This window comes from Crotalus tigris, unplaced genomic scaffold, assembly GCF_016545835.1.
Source record: "Crotalus tigris isolate CLP2741 ecotype Arizona unplaced genomic scaffold, ASM1654583v1 scf7180000024124.1850442, whole genome shotgun sequence".
NCBI classification, from domain to species: domain Eukaryota; kingdom Metazoa; phylum Chordata; class Lepidosauria; order Squamata; family Viperidae; genus Crotalus; species Crotalus tigris.
Window position 1 is genome coordinate 1,085,156 of NW_024100400.1, and position 14,045 is coordinate 1,099,200.

The following is a 14,045-nucleotide window of genomic DNA, read 5'->3' on the forward strand; positions in this document are numbered from 1 at the left end:
TCAAATTTTCCCAATAAGAATTGAAGACCAGTATTAAATGAGTGGCAGAGACTAATAACTAACTTAATGTGAACAAATAGAAAAGTGAAGATTAGGCACCGTACAGTGTTTTACAATACCTGCAAGAATGAGGTGGACTGGCAGTACCAAATTTATTATCAAACCAACTGTCTAACTTGCATCACTGAATGGATCATATTACATTACACGTAGGTTACTTCTACTGAGACAGCAGGTCTCCTCGATGGTTTGCATAAACAGCTTTCACTTGGTACAAATAGAAATGCACAGCATATAAGAAATCATTCAGCCATAAGCAGTGAATTAAATATTTGGATAAACACTGTTATCACTCCTTGCCTCAATATTAATGTATTTTCATGAAGGAATATCTACAAAAATATGATCAATGAAGAGAGCCAAGTCCAAACCAGCAAGAACTAATTCTTAAAACAAAGACGAAATTATTTATTCACAATGGTCTGGATGATCTACAGCAGTGGTTCTCAATCTGCAGGTCGGGACCCCATTTGGGGTCGAACGACCATTTCATGGGGGTCGCCAAACAACGCAGTCCGCCATTTTTTCCCCCCTTTTCCTTAGCTGTGCTACTCCCTTTTATTCTATTGGCTTTTGAAAGTCAATAGAATAGACTCTTTTGAATAGAGTCTAATTCTATCGGCTTTCAAAAGCCAATAGGAATTGTCCAGGCTATCTCTGCCCTGCTGAGCCCGCCAAAAGTCCCATTCTGCAAACGGTGCTGCACCAGTTGAGTAGTCCTCGACTTACGACCGGTTGGGGGGTCGCGGCATTAAAAAGGTTGAGAACCACTGATCTACAGGTTTCAGTCACTTCAAACATGCAGTATAACTGAAAAGGAATGACACAAAACGGGGACTGATAACATAGAACTCAGAACATTTGTTGAGGCACATTTATAAGTTGCTATTGCTATTCAGAAACTGAACAAAGTTGAAGAGTGCAGAATTTTAAATAAGACAATAGATATGTAACAATGGGAATATCACTCAGGGAAAATTACTACAAGATGTTTTACTGCTGGTAGTATTGCCTCAGTGTTGAATACCAAAACAGATAACTCCCTTTCTAAAACCTGTTGGAGATACAATAATAGGTTAGATCATTTTTCATATTTGGTGGCAATGCTGTACAGTTCAACAATTTTGTAAGTCACTTTATGATAGAATGAAACAAATGTTAAAGGATGGATTCATTTTTCTGCCATCTATTTTTCTATTTCACATTATTAAGCCTAATATCCTCACAAAGCACATTAAGTTACTTCTGTATATGACTGTGACTGCCAGAACACTTTATGCTTATTATTGGAAATTACATATAGTTTCCTTTTAGAATGGCAAACAACCTTATCTGAAAAATGATAATTCAACTTGGAAACCATTTACCGATTATAATTCTACATATCCCTTCCAGAGTTGGAAGGGACCTTAGAGGTCTTCTAGTCCAAACCCCTGCTCAGGTAGTAAGCCCTATAGCATTTCAGACAAATGGTTGTCCAATCTCTTCTTTAAAAACTTACAGTGTTGGAGCATCCACAACTTCTGGAAGCAAGTTGTACCACTGATTAATTGTTCTGACTGTCAGAAAATTGCTGCGTAGTTGTAGGTTGCTTCTCTCCTTGGTTAGTTTCCATCCAATGCTTCTTTTCCTGCCTTCAGGTGCTTTGGAGAATAGCTTGACTCCCTCTTCTTTGTGTCAACCCCTGAGATATTGGAACCCTGCTATCATGTCATCCATAGTTCTTCTTTTCATTAAACTAGACATACCCAATTCTAGCAATATTTCTTTATATGTTTTAGCCTCCAGTCCTTTAATGATCTTTGTTGCTCTTGTCTGCACTCTTTCCAGAGTCTCAACATTTTTTATATATATTATGGCCACCAAAACTGGATGCAGTATTCCAAGTGTGGCCTTATCAAGGTAATGTAAAGTGGTATTAACACTTCATGTATCTTGATTCTATATCTCTGTTAATGCAGCCTAGCACTGTCTTGGCTTTTTTGACAGCTGCAGCATACTGCTGGCTCATATTTAAGTGATTGTCTACTAGCATTCCAAGATTCCTCTCACAGTTACTACTATTGAGCCAGGTAGCACCTATACTATACCTGTGCATTTGGGTTTGCTTGTTTGTTTTTGCCTAAAGGGAGAATCTTACCTTTTTCATCATTTAATTTCATTTTGTTAGATAGTGCCCAATGTTTAAGTACTTTCTCTGTTTTCTGGACTTAAGATACATTTTTGCAGTGATGATATATACCTTTTTCAACAAGGTCATCTTGGCTATCCATAAGTAATGATCTAATGTTAACTTGAAATTTTAATTTAATTTGTTTTCTGAGGTTTTTGCGGGTGTTTGTATGTAGATCTTTGGTTATTTGGGTTTTCTCCCACGTCAAATTGGAAGTGTCTTGGCGACGTTTCAACGAAGTCCCATTCGTCATCTTCAGGCTGGTGTTTTCGGCTTCTTGCTTCTAAGAGCAATGTGTGATCGTAGCTGTTTCTTCCTTTTAACTGCTAGTAGGGGTATGAACTGATTGGATGGGAGCTTGGCTGTGTTCTGATTGGGTGGAGGTGTGTTCTGATTGGTTAGGGGCTTGGCGTGCTCTGATTGGATGGGGGTTGGCTGTGCTCTGATTGCATGGGGGAGTGTTCTGTTTGGGTGGTGGCTTTGTTGTGCTCGGGTTAGTCTGAGTTGCAGGGGGGTTTAAGATGGTGGGCTGCATTGCTGTTGTTTGGCTTCACGTTTGTGGTCATGCCTCATCTTCATGGTGGGTGTCAGTTTGCTTCATGTATGGATTGGAGAGGTTTAAAGTGGCTAATGATGCAGCTGTGGTCTGGCTTCTGGTTTGTAGTCATGCCTCATCTTCGGTGTGGCTTTGGGTTTGCTTTTTGTGTGGATATGTGGTGGTGACATCCTGTGTGGTTTTCGTGAGTGTGGGTCTGGTGTCATTCTTTGTGTTAGGGACTCGTTTGTCAATAAGGGCGGGTTTCCAAATGGCTGGTAGGCGGGAGGTATTATCTCATTTATTCATGCTGTGTGGGCATTTTTCTATCTCGATGGCTTCTCTGATTATTCTGTTATTAAAGTGTTCAGTTTTGGTGATAGTTCTGGTCTTTTTAAAGTCAATTTCATGTCCTGTGGCTTTAAGGTATTGGACCAGGGAAGAAGTTGGTTCCTCTTTTTTGACTGAGTTCTTATGCATGCACTTATTCTTCTGTTGGTTTGCCTGATATATGTGGTGGGACAAGCGATGCATGAGATTTCTAACTCAATTTTGTCTTTGGGGTTTCTTAGGATGATGGATATTTTTCTGTTTGTGCAGAATACTGTCTTGATGTTGTGTTTGTTGAGGATCTTGCTGATTCTGTCTCTGGTGCCTTTTATGTATGGGAGGAGGGCTTTGCCATTTTCTTGTTCTCTGTCTTGGATTTTAGTGGGGGTTTCTTTTTGGATTAGTTTGGTAATCTTATTTCTTTGGAATCCATTGGATGTTAGTACATTAGTGAGGGTGTGTAGTTCAGTTTTTAGGTGTTGTTCATCAGCTAAGCGTTTTGTTCTGGAGATGAGTGTCTTGGCTACGGAGTTGATCTGTGCTGGGTGGTGGTGTGAGAGAGCTTGCAGATAATGGTTTGTGTGTGTTTTCTTCTGGTAGATGGTGTGTCCTAGGGAGCCATTGGATTTCTTGTAGACTTAAGACATCCAGGAAGGGAAGTTGGTTATTAGCTTCTGTTTCCATGGTGAACTGTATTTTGGGGTGTAGGCTGTTGAGGTGTGTGAGGAAGTTGTCCAGTTTTTCTTTCCCATGTGGCCAGATTATGAAGGTGTTGTCTATGTATCTGAGCCAGAGTTTGGGTTTGTGATCAGATTTTTCTAGAGCTTGGGTTTCAAAATGTTCCATGTAGAGGTTTGCAATGACAGGTGAGATGGGTGATCCCATGGGTGCTCCTTCTATTTGTTTGTATTTTTGTCCATTATAGATGAAGTATGTGTTGGATAGGCAGTGGTTGGTCAGATCTAGGATGTGTTTGGGAGGGTTATATTTGTTTTGGATAGCTGTCAAGGCTTCTTTGATTGGCACTTGGGTGAAGAGGGATATGACATCGAAGCTCACAAGTAGGTTGCTGGGCTGTAAGTTTTGTTTCTTTATGATCTCTATGAAATGGAATGAGTTTTTTTACGTGTGAGGTGATGGATTCTGCATAGGGCTGTAGTTGTTTGGTGAGAAATTTGGCTAGGTTTTGTAGAGGTGAGCCTATGGAGCTGACTATGGGTCTAAATGGGGTTCCTTCTTTGTGTATCTTGGGGAGACCATAGAGTTAGGGCATCTGGATGATTTCTCTCTGGGAATGATTCTTTGCTGTATCTCTTCGCTAATGGGGGAGGCTTTTATTTTGGATCTGGTGGTTTTTTCCAGGTAGGTGGTGGGATCTGTGTTTAATTTAATTGTATATAGTTTGTACATTTCTTCCCTGTTCTCTTTTTATCTGGTTTTTGTGTATTTCCTCTTGGCATTATCTTTAAATCTCTACTAAAATCAATAAATAAAATAATATATTGCAAATCAATATATTGAAATAATTCATTTTCAGAAACTTGTAGAATCCAATGGGTTTCCAGATGTGTGGAGGATTTTCCAGTAGTTGGAATCATCAATACTATCAGTCTTGTTTCTCAGATACAGAGCTTGACTGCCTTGTGAGTTTCTGGACAGCAATGAAGCTGATCAATGAATGTCCAGAAGACCAGGTGGCAGATGACTTGATAGGCTGAAAGAAACACACTATGGCTCATCATCATGCAATGGACACAGTTGAACTTCCATTGCATAGGAGGAATGCTTGAATAGCATTAATAAAATTATAGAATCTTAGAGTTTGAAGGAGGCATTTAGACCATCAGGTCCAAGCCTCCCCTCAGTGCAGGAATCTCAATTAACACACCTGGAGGCAATCTAGCTTCTTGAACACATCCATTGGCAGGGAGCCCACAACCTGTCAAGTTCATTGGTTGAATTGCTTTTAGTGTTAGGATGTTTTTCAGAACATCCATCAAGATCTATTTTTCTACAGTTTTAAATGCAATATTTCCTATATTACACAGATACTGACAGTCATCTGTGTGATGTTTTCCGATATTTGAATAATCTATCCTATGTCTCCCTCTCCAGCTTCTCTTCTAAAGTCTGAACTTGTCCAGTTCCTTCTATCTTCATAGTGCTCAACATTTAACCACCAATCATCTTCTTGGTCCTTATACCTGTTCTGTTTGCCTGAATCCTTCTGAAAGTATATACTCTAGAATTATAATTAATATATAATCAATAGTCAATGCAGAGTCAAGTGGAGTTTCTTGCAATTTGAAAACTATGCACCTAAAATTATATTTGCTTGTCTTGCACACATGACGTCACATTGCTGACTCAAATTCAGATTGTAATCAGTTGCTATTCTAAGATTTTTTTTCATAATCATTATCAAGCTAGGCATGCCCCATCCTGTAGTTGCTGATTTTCCTGCTTGCTTGGTATTTGTCTCTGTGAATATTTATTCTGTTACTTTTCAGCCAGTTTCTCTAACTTACCAAACTATTTTAGTAGGTGCTGTGATTCCAAATATTGCGTTATCTGTAAATTCCCTCCATCTCTTCATCTAAATCATCAACAAAATTGTTATGGGGTACAGGACTAAACCTTGTTAGCAGCCATTTTATATCTCACTCCAATCTGATGAGCAACCACTGATGAATATTCTTTGAAAATAACTTTCAAATCAACTATAAATACATCCATTTAATTGGATGTATTTATAGTTGATTTGACCCTATTTAACTATGTTGATAATCAGAGTCTAACGGCATGTAGGCTGCCAAGCACTCAGATTTTGATCACATTACTTTGAAGGTGCTACAATGACCATAATTTTAGGGACTGAACATGCCGTTCATTCTGCCCCATTATAACTTCAAATGGTCACTGAACAAATGGTTGTTAACTGAAGACCACCTGTATTTTGCAAAATAAAACCTCCTCTTTTCAGAGAAGACTGAGCTCACACTGGAATTGTTTAATTCTACTTTTTTTCTTAACTGTTGCCTTTTTGCCATCTTTACTGAGCAACTGGAAGATTGATCTTTTTCCTCTCTTTTCTTTTTATTTTGAATATAACTAAGAAGTCCTTTTTATTGTTCATCCTTCTCCTCCTTCAAATTTTTAGCCTTTCTGACACCATCTGGACCTCCTCTATATATCTTCCTTTGTGTCCGTCTTTTTATCTTCTATTTTTATTTTATATTTACTAAGCTTTTGGTGCAGCTGCTTTTGGTTTCTTCTATTGTGTTTGATCTCTCTCCCCATTCTTTTTAGAAACCTTCATTCATGTTGAACTTCTTTTTCTCATAGCTTCTTTGCCATGGAGTCCTACTTATTGCCATTCTGCATTTATTAAAATCCATTATGGTAGTGTATATACTCTGTATCCCTGGTATCAAGAAATCCAGGATTAAAAGATTATAGTACTGCTGCTTGTTCTGATCTCATTAACTAAATAGTACTAAATAGGTCTGGAGCAACATATGTGAAAGCATGAAATGCACTGGTCAGAATCAGGAGAGAAAAAGAACCATACCTAGAAAAGAAGGAAATAGTAGAACCCTCAAAAATAGTGGTGGTCATTTAGCAATTGGCTCATTTAGCATTTACAGTTATGACAACAGTGAAAAAGTAGCTTTACAACCAGTCTTTACATTTACAATCTGTACATGAAAGTTAAACTGAAGTAAGATCAGTTTCACTTAGTTGCCAGTCCCAAATGTGGTCACTAAACATGAAATGAGGATTACTTGTATCAGCCCAACCAAGGGAGGCATGTTACATGAAGACATACAAAATAATTTGTTGCACTTAGAGTTCCTTTGCTATCTGTTTCTACTATTTCTGAGTCCCCTAAAGGGAATAGATTTATGGGTGTAGATAGCCAAGGCATGCAAAGCTAAATTCCAACAAAATCAACCCAGCATGGTCTCCCACCACACATCTTCCATCACTATCATTTCATGCAACTTTGAAAGATCTGCAACCAACCAATGAACCAACCAAGAAACTTCTTTCTTCCTTTCTCTTCCCCTAACCATTTCAGATCTCTGACATTAGTCAAGACTGGAAAATAGCAAGCTATGGCCAAGAGAGTCTGATGTACAAGCCATTCACACTTTCAATCACCTCCCAATTGGATTACGCTTTATAGTGCTTCATCTAGAGCAGAGGTGTCAAACTCCCCATGTCATGTGACATGTCATGACATATCGCGATTTCCCCCCATTGCCAGAGCTGGGGTGGGCATGGTTTCGGCATGACACATCCTGCCTGTGGGCCAGCAGTTTGACACCCCTGATCTGGGGGTTGCCCTTGAAAAAAATTCAGAAACAGTTGCTAGTCCAGAATTCAGAGACACAGGTAGTAGGAGTATTCTTGTGTGTCCCTACTGCTGCATGGGCTGTACTGGTTACCAGATGATTTCTGGCTGCAATTCGAGGTGTTGGTTATCATTCAGAAAGCCTCCTCATGACTGAGGACCTGGTTATTTGAGGGATCACTTGTCTCAGAATTATTATTATTATTTTTTTGCCAATCTGTTGAAGTCAGAAGGAGTGGGCTCACTTCAGGTCCCATTGATTGAACAGTAATATCTTGTGGGACCCAAGAAGTGTGTCCTGCTGTCTGAAATGAGTTCCCTTAGGGATGCATATTGCTGCAACCTTAATGATTTTGTGCAAACTGTTAAAATCTTGATTGTTCTCCCTGGCCTTGAGATGCTAGATATTATGGTTTTCTAGATGTTATGATTTTGGGGTTTGTGATATGGAGTTGGTCTTCCACATGACCAGTCAGTCATGTGTGTGTGTTTGTGTGTTTATGTATATGTATATATTTCTATTCATTGTAAGCCATCCAAATTCATTGAGGAGTTAGGTGGTAACTAATAAATAAATAAAGATTAACTTTCTATGAGCCCTGATTAACAGGATTTGCTAAGTGAAAAGGATAAGGCTACACCACAAGAATTCTGATCAATACTTTCACTTTCAAATGTGAATTTTAAATACAGACAATCAAAGCTTCTTGTTTTATTTCTTGCATCCTAATGGTGTGCTGGGAATTAAAGCTGCCTCTCAGAGGAGCCAACTTTCAGCTGACTATAGTTTATACAACAGCTATTAACCTCTTTATCAATGTGGGAATCCATTCTTAAAAATCGCACACTGACTACACTGGCTGAAAACTTAAATCGAAACAAAAGCAGCACACATTAACTAAATTGAGATGGGAAGATGGACATGTTAATTAGTTTACATGTTAAACATACTTTTTTAAAAAAAATACTGTGGGTGGTATTTTTATTGTTTTAATCATATATTTTAATTATTGTATTTGCACTTTTTAACATAAGAATTTTGATTATTTTAGTCAGTTGTAAACTGCCCTGGGCAAAGCTGCTTATAGAAGAGCAACATACAGATTTGAACAACAAAATTAGATAATTATCTGTGTGCCAGACACACTGAGAGATACTATTCTTATTCAAATCTTGGGATTTCTGCTCCATTGTAGATACCACATCTTCCCTTTGGTTGGTGTAATATATAGTCTGGACAGGAAAGAGCAATTTCATGTTATAGTAAACAATATGGCAGTTGAATGATGGATGTAGAGGAAAGGACTATAGTGAACAATAAAATCCTCTATATATCAATGTATTTATTTATTTGTCTGTTTGTTTGAAATGATTCCTTTGAATGGATGCATTTTTAAAGCCTGAATATACTAGTCATGAAACTCCCGCGAGGGATAAACATTTGTCTTTTCTTCAGAAAAGATCTGTATCCACATTTGTTTCTGTGAGTATGCCAACACTGAGAATAAATGAAAGGCAGGAATAAGTATAATGTGTTAGGCTGGGAGAACGACAAGAAACCAAATTCTCTCTGACCAAACCTGTCAATTAAGCCATCCTGCTTTACAACATGTATTTTAACTGTGGCATAATTATTCCATTCAACTCCAAAGATAAACATAACTTTTGTGAATGCAATGTTATACTAAGAATATTCCTGTTTTTGTAATTAAAGGCTATGTGCTAATGGGAAGCAATGTGTGTATTTGCATGCCCATATCATGTGCTATTCTCTTTTTTATTTTTATAAGGCAAGTGTTTAATCAGCCAATCCTATTTAATTTGTTTTATCTCCATTAGGAACTTTAATTCTCTAACACTGCTATCAGTGTTTTGCATGCATGCATTATTCATCAGCAGTTGGCTCAGGAGAACAGGAGCATTTTTGCCAATTCTTCATGATCGTTTTAGACAATCCTACAGTTGCAAATGAAAGATAAATGTTTTAACGTTTCATTGGAGATTTTGATTACATTTTTCTAAGTATTATAATACCAGTGTTTAGCCCAAATTTTATTCTTTCTTTTAAAAAACCACTTCTGATACAGACTTCAATTTAAATTTGTCAGTATAAGAAATAAATTACATTGAGAAAAATATGTTGTAAAAAAAAAGAATACAGTTTATTGGAAACTAAGATTCACTCTAATCAGAAAAGAGTTGATCTGAGGCTAAGTCATCATGAAAGTCGCTGGTTTACTTGGAGCTGGGTCCTTTCTCTCAACCCAGATTGTCTTACAGGGTCTGTGTAAGGAAAAAGGAATAAAGCTCTAAATGCCGTCACATTCTTGTGAAGAAAGGCAGGATATAAATAAATGAATATCCACCTGCAGGAAGGTTTTCCTTATTGGAGAATGTATAGAAAACTACTTTGCAAGCAAAGATGGGTCCTTTTGGTTACTTAAACTTCTGCTTTGGATGATTTGCCTGCTTAGTTTGTGCATTGTTTCCATATAACTAGTACAGGTAGTCCTCTACTTACAACAATTCATTTAGTGACAGTTCAAAGATACAATGGCACTGAAAAAAGAGACAATATCATTCTTCACACTTATGGCCGTTTCAGCATCTCCCTAGTCACATGATCAAAACTGGCACATTTGGCAATTTATGATGGTTGCAATGTCCCAGGATCATGTGACCCTCTTTTGCAACCTTCTGACAACCAAAGTCAAGGGGAAAGCCAGATTCACTTAATAATCCTGTGATTAACTTAACAACTGCAGTGATTCGCTTAACTCCTGTGGCAAGAAAGTGTGCTCTCTCTCTCTCTCATTTGCACATACACATAATAGTGGTTTAGTAGGTTTATTAATATTCCCCAGCAATTCCCTTCACCAAAACCCCAGAACTGTCCCAATTAAGACCAGCCAAAAGCAGACCGATGCTAGCCCACAGAGCAATGGCCAATGAGTCCACAATGCACTTGGAAGTTTCCCAAACAAGACAAATCCACCAGGCAAAATTAAACCAACAATGTAAGAGGGTTCACAAGGTAAGAAAAGTTCAGAGTTCACAAGGCATGATCCAAAGTCAAGGCAGGAATCACAACGACCAGGAAACATGCAATTAGGAAATGAACACGTCCCCAGCATCGCCTCCATCTGTCTACTGTGCTAAATAGTGCAGCCCATCAAGAGGCACGAGACTGCTCCTCACCAGTAATCGGGCTGACCGTTGCTGCTCCCTGCCTTTTCTCTGCCCTACATGTTCTTGGATTAGGTGCAGAAGGGAGTTCTTCCTCATCATCACTAACTGGCTACATCTGTGGTCTTTCCACGCCTGAAGCCTCAGGGCTGTCCTGCTGTAGCTGTGCTTCAGCAAATCACTCTCAGCCGGCTGCTCGGAGCCATTGACCAGCTCCCATTCTTACATGCCTGGGACTGGTTTATCCTCCTCTGAACTATTATCTGGAGAGGTATCCAGGGATGCGTCTGGGGGAGTCATCACAGAAAGGTTGTAAAATGTGGCAAAACTCACTTAACTAATGTCTTGCTTAGCAACATAAATTTTGGGCTCAACTGTGGTCACAAGTCAAGGAGTATCTGTAGAGAGGCAACATAAATCATTTTTTACTTTTATATCTATTGATTTTTAATTAGTATCGCTATGCAATTATTTGTTGACCAGACTATATAAAGCATGTTAACATAGAGAATACATTTTGTATGTCAAAGCAGTGGCAGTTGTCTCCAGGTTATTAGGACTAAAATGATATTAAATGGTTTCTGAGATGCGAAAAGATTAATTCAAAATGAGTCAGCAAGAAAACCATTCTGGAAAATGTACATGTATTATTTTTTAATATTTAAACAATATCGATCTGAAGCCCAAAACAGCAACCATCATGAGATGAAATCTGCTACTAAGAATTAATCAACATTTATTACATAGTACTGATCTAGAAGACAATTTCCTTTGGAAACCATTACTGCTGAAATTGCTGCCTATCTGAGTATTCATTCAATAACTAGTGTATTATCATGGATAATTTTTATATTTCAGGTGTCCATTTATATGTTTGTAAATTTCTTTTCCCTTAATCCCCCTCACCATAAGTAGTATTGTAGAAACTGCAAAATTAATATTTCCATTACAAAACAACAATAGATAAGGTCACACTAATTGATGCATTTATTTACAAATCCCTCCCTCCCTCCCTCCCTCCCTCCCTCCCTTCCTTCCTTCCTGTCATTGACTGATATTTTGACTTCTCCCTTAACTATATACAGTATGTTACTTCTGGTTCCATTATAATTTTTTGAGGAATACAGGTAAGCTCCCATAATGTAATCATTCCATCTTCCTAATAGAAATACAGTAAGGAATATCTACCATCATTCTGAACTGAAAAGCATGCACCATATTTTCTCAAGCTTTTTAGTGTTAGTTAACCCCAAGCTACCTCTTATCTGGTAAAGATGATAAAAATTCTCAAGGTTTCTTTTTTTTTACACTATCAGTTCAGACCAAAGAATGCAAATCAAATATCTTGATTATCCTCTTCGACCAGCCTTTGCAGTAAAAAAAAAAAACAGTTTGATGCAACAATTCTTTATTGGGAAAGGGAAAAAAACAATACAACAATAAAGCAACTTATCTAATTAAATTATTGCACAGTTGTAAAACATGGAGAAGATATTTGGTTACTTGATATGTAGACTTAAGTTTACTTTAAAAAGTGTATTAGACAAGTTAAACAGTTAATACACTAAATAACTAATGACAGCTAATAATACACTATTATAATATAGATGTATGATGAGTTTTATCTGACAGTAAGTCATTCTTTCAGGGAGAAAATCTATGTGGTCACTAAGAGGTAACTCCAACATGATAGCACATCATTGCAATCATTGTCAATTCTATCTATGAATTATTACATTATCTTTTTGGTGGCATTGATAGCACAGGCCCCAGACTTCCCAGAACAGTTCTCTTGGAGATTGTAGGATACTGTAGGATGCAGTGGTAGCAGAAATATTTTATTGTCACCCTCACTATAGAACAGGCTTGACAAAGAATTCTTTACTTATATCCATTGTACTCATTCTGAGTATTCTGCTGCTCGTGCTATAGTGTTCTGCTATTCCTTTTATTTCATTGCTTCTAGGTTTCTAGGAGATGAAGGACCCAAACAAATTCTGTTCAGTTAGAGAGGCCACTTAGAAAACTCATGTCCATTGTCTGAACTAGCTCAAGCTGACAGATAGCTAAAGCTGCAACAAAAACTTCATTTTTAAAAAATTATATTTTAAAAAAACTATAGAGCACTTAGAATCATGTGGATTCATAAGCCTTTGTGCAGCAGCACACTATTCTAATTGACCCCACAATATTGCAGAATAGGAACACAAAATTAAAACTGTTACTTGTATATGTCTTGCAATGATCTGGAAACCCTGATAGGCAGCATCCAGAAAAATCCTGAAAACCAAATATATCAGTGTCCAAAGGTGGCAGGAATGTAGGGCAACAGTATAAGGAGTCTATTGACTCAGCCTCTAATCTGCCAGGTTACTTTCTCCATGCCGTATGAAGTCACACACACACACACACACACACACACACACACACACACACACACACACTCTTAGGTGCCTGATATCAAATTATATGATAGAGTATGCATATGAAATCTTGCTTAACAGTCAAACAGTACAATCAACTATCATTTATGGAAGCTTCTTAAATATATGCTAAAATTTGGTGAAGCGGCTTATATTCTACCTTGTGTAGTCTTTATATATTCCTTCACTGTCTCTGTTGCTACAAATTCCACCTCTATAGCCTCAAACTCAGCATTAAGGTCTAACACTACATAACAAAAAATAAACTTGCTGAATAAATCTTACGCTTCTTTGATCTTCAATACATCCCCACGTAACCCCTGAAAAGATTCCCTGGTAGATTAAGAGATCTATCATATATTGTAGACGGCATCCTTTAAGTCTGAGTGGGGGAGAGAAAAACAAATGTTTCAATTGAGATGCAGTATGTCTTATTGGTATTAAAAGCATGAAAGAATATAATCAGTCTCTCCATTCTCAGTTGTTTAATTGAGGTAGACATTGTTGGAGGTTGTTCAGAACCAGTATAGATCTCCATTGTAGTCCACAACCTACAATCACAATAGAAATTGGAAATTTCATCATTAAGCAGTATGGTCATTAAATGAGGCATTATGTGACCGCACCCAATTTTGCAACCTTTTTGTTGTGGTTGTTAAGTGAGCTGTATGGTCATTAAATGAGACATCACATGACTGCGACTTGTAACTTTCCATACTGGCTTCCCCATTGACTTTGCTTGTTGGCAGCTATCTGGGAAGGTTGAAAATGGTGATCATGTGACTGCAGGGACACTGGGCTGGTTGTAAGTCATTTTTTTCCATACTGTCCTAAATTCGAACAGTTTCTAAATGAATGGTCATAAGTTGAGGACTACGTATGGCATTTGAATGAAAGAGAAAAAGTGATATTATGAATTTTACTTCTGTTATGAACTGTTGAAGAAAGTGGAGAATCTAATCAGGGCAAAGGATAGCTGCC

General features: G+C 37.7%; 1 protein-coding gene across 27 annotated transcripts in view; it reads left to right on the forward strand.

Moving 5' to 3' along the window:
• The window catches only part of ADGRL3 (adhesion G protein-coupled receptor L3), a 638,839-nt gene that overhangs the window by 201,101 nt on the left and 423,693 nt on the right, over window positions 1-14,045 (forward strand). The window lies entirely within an intron of this gene.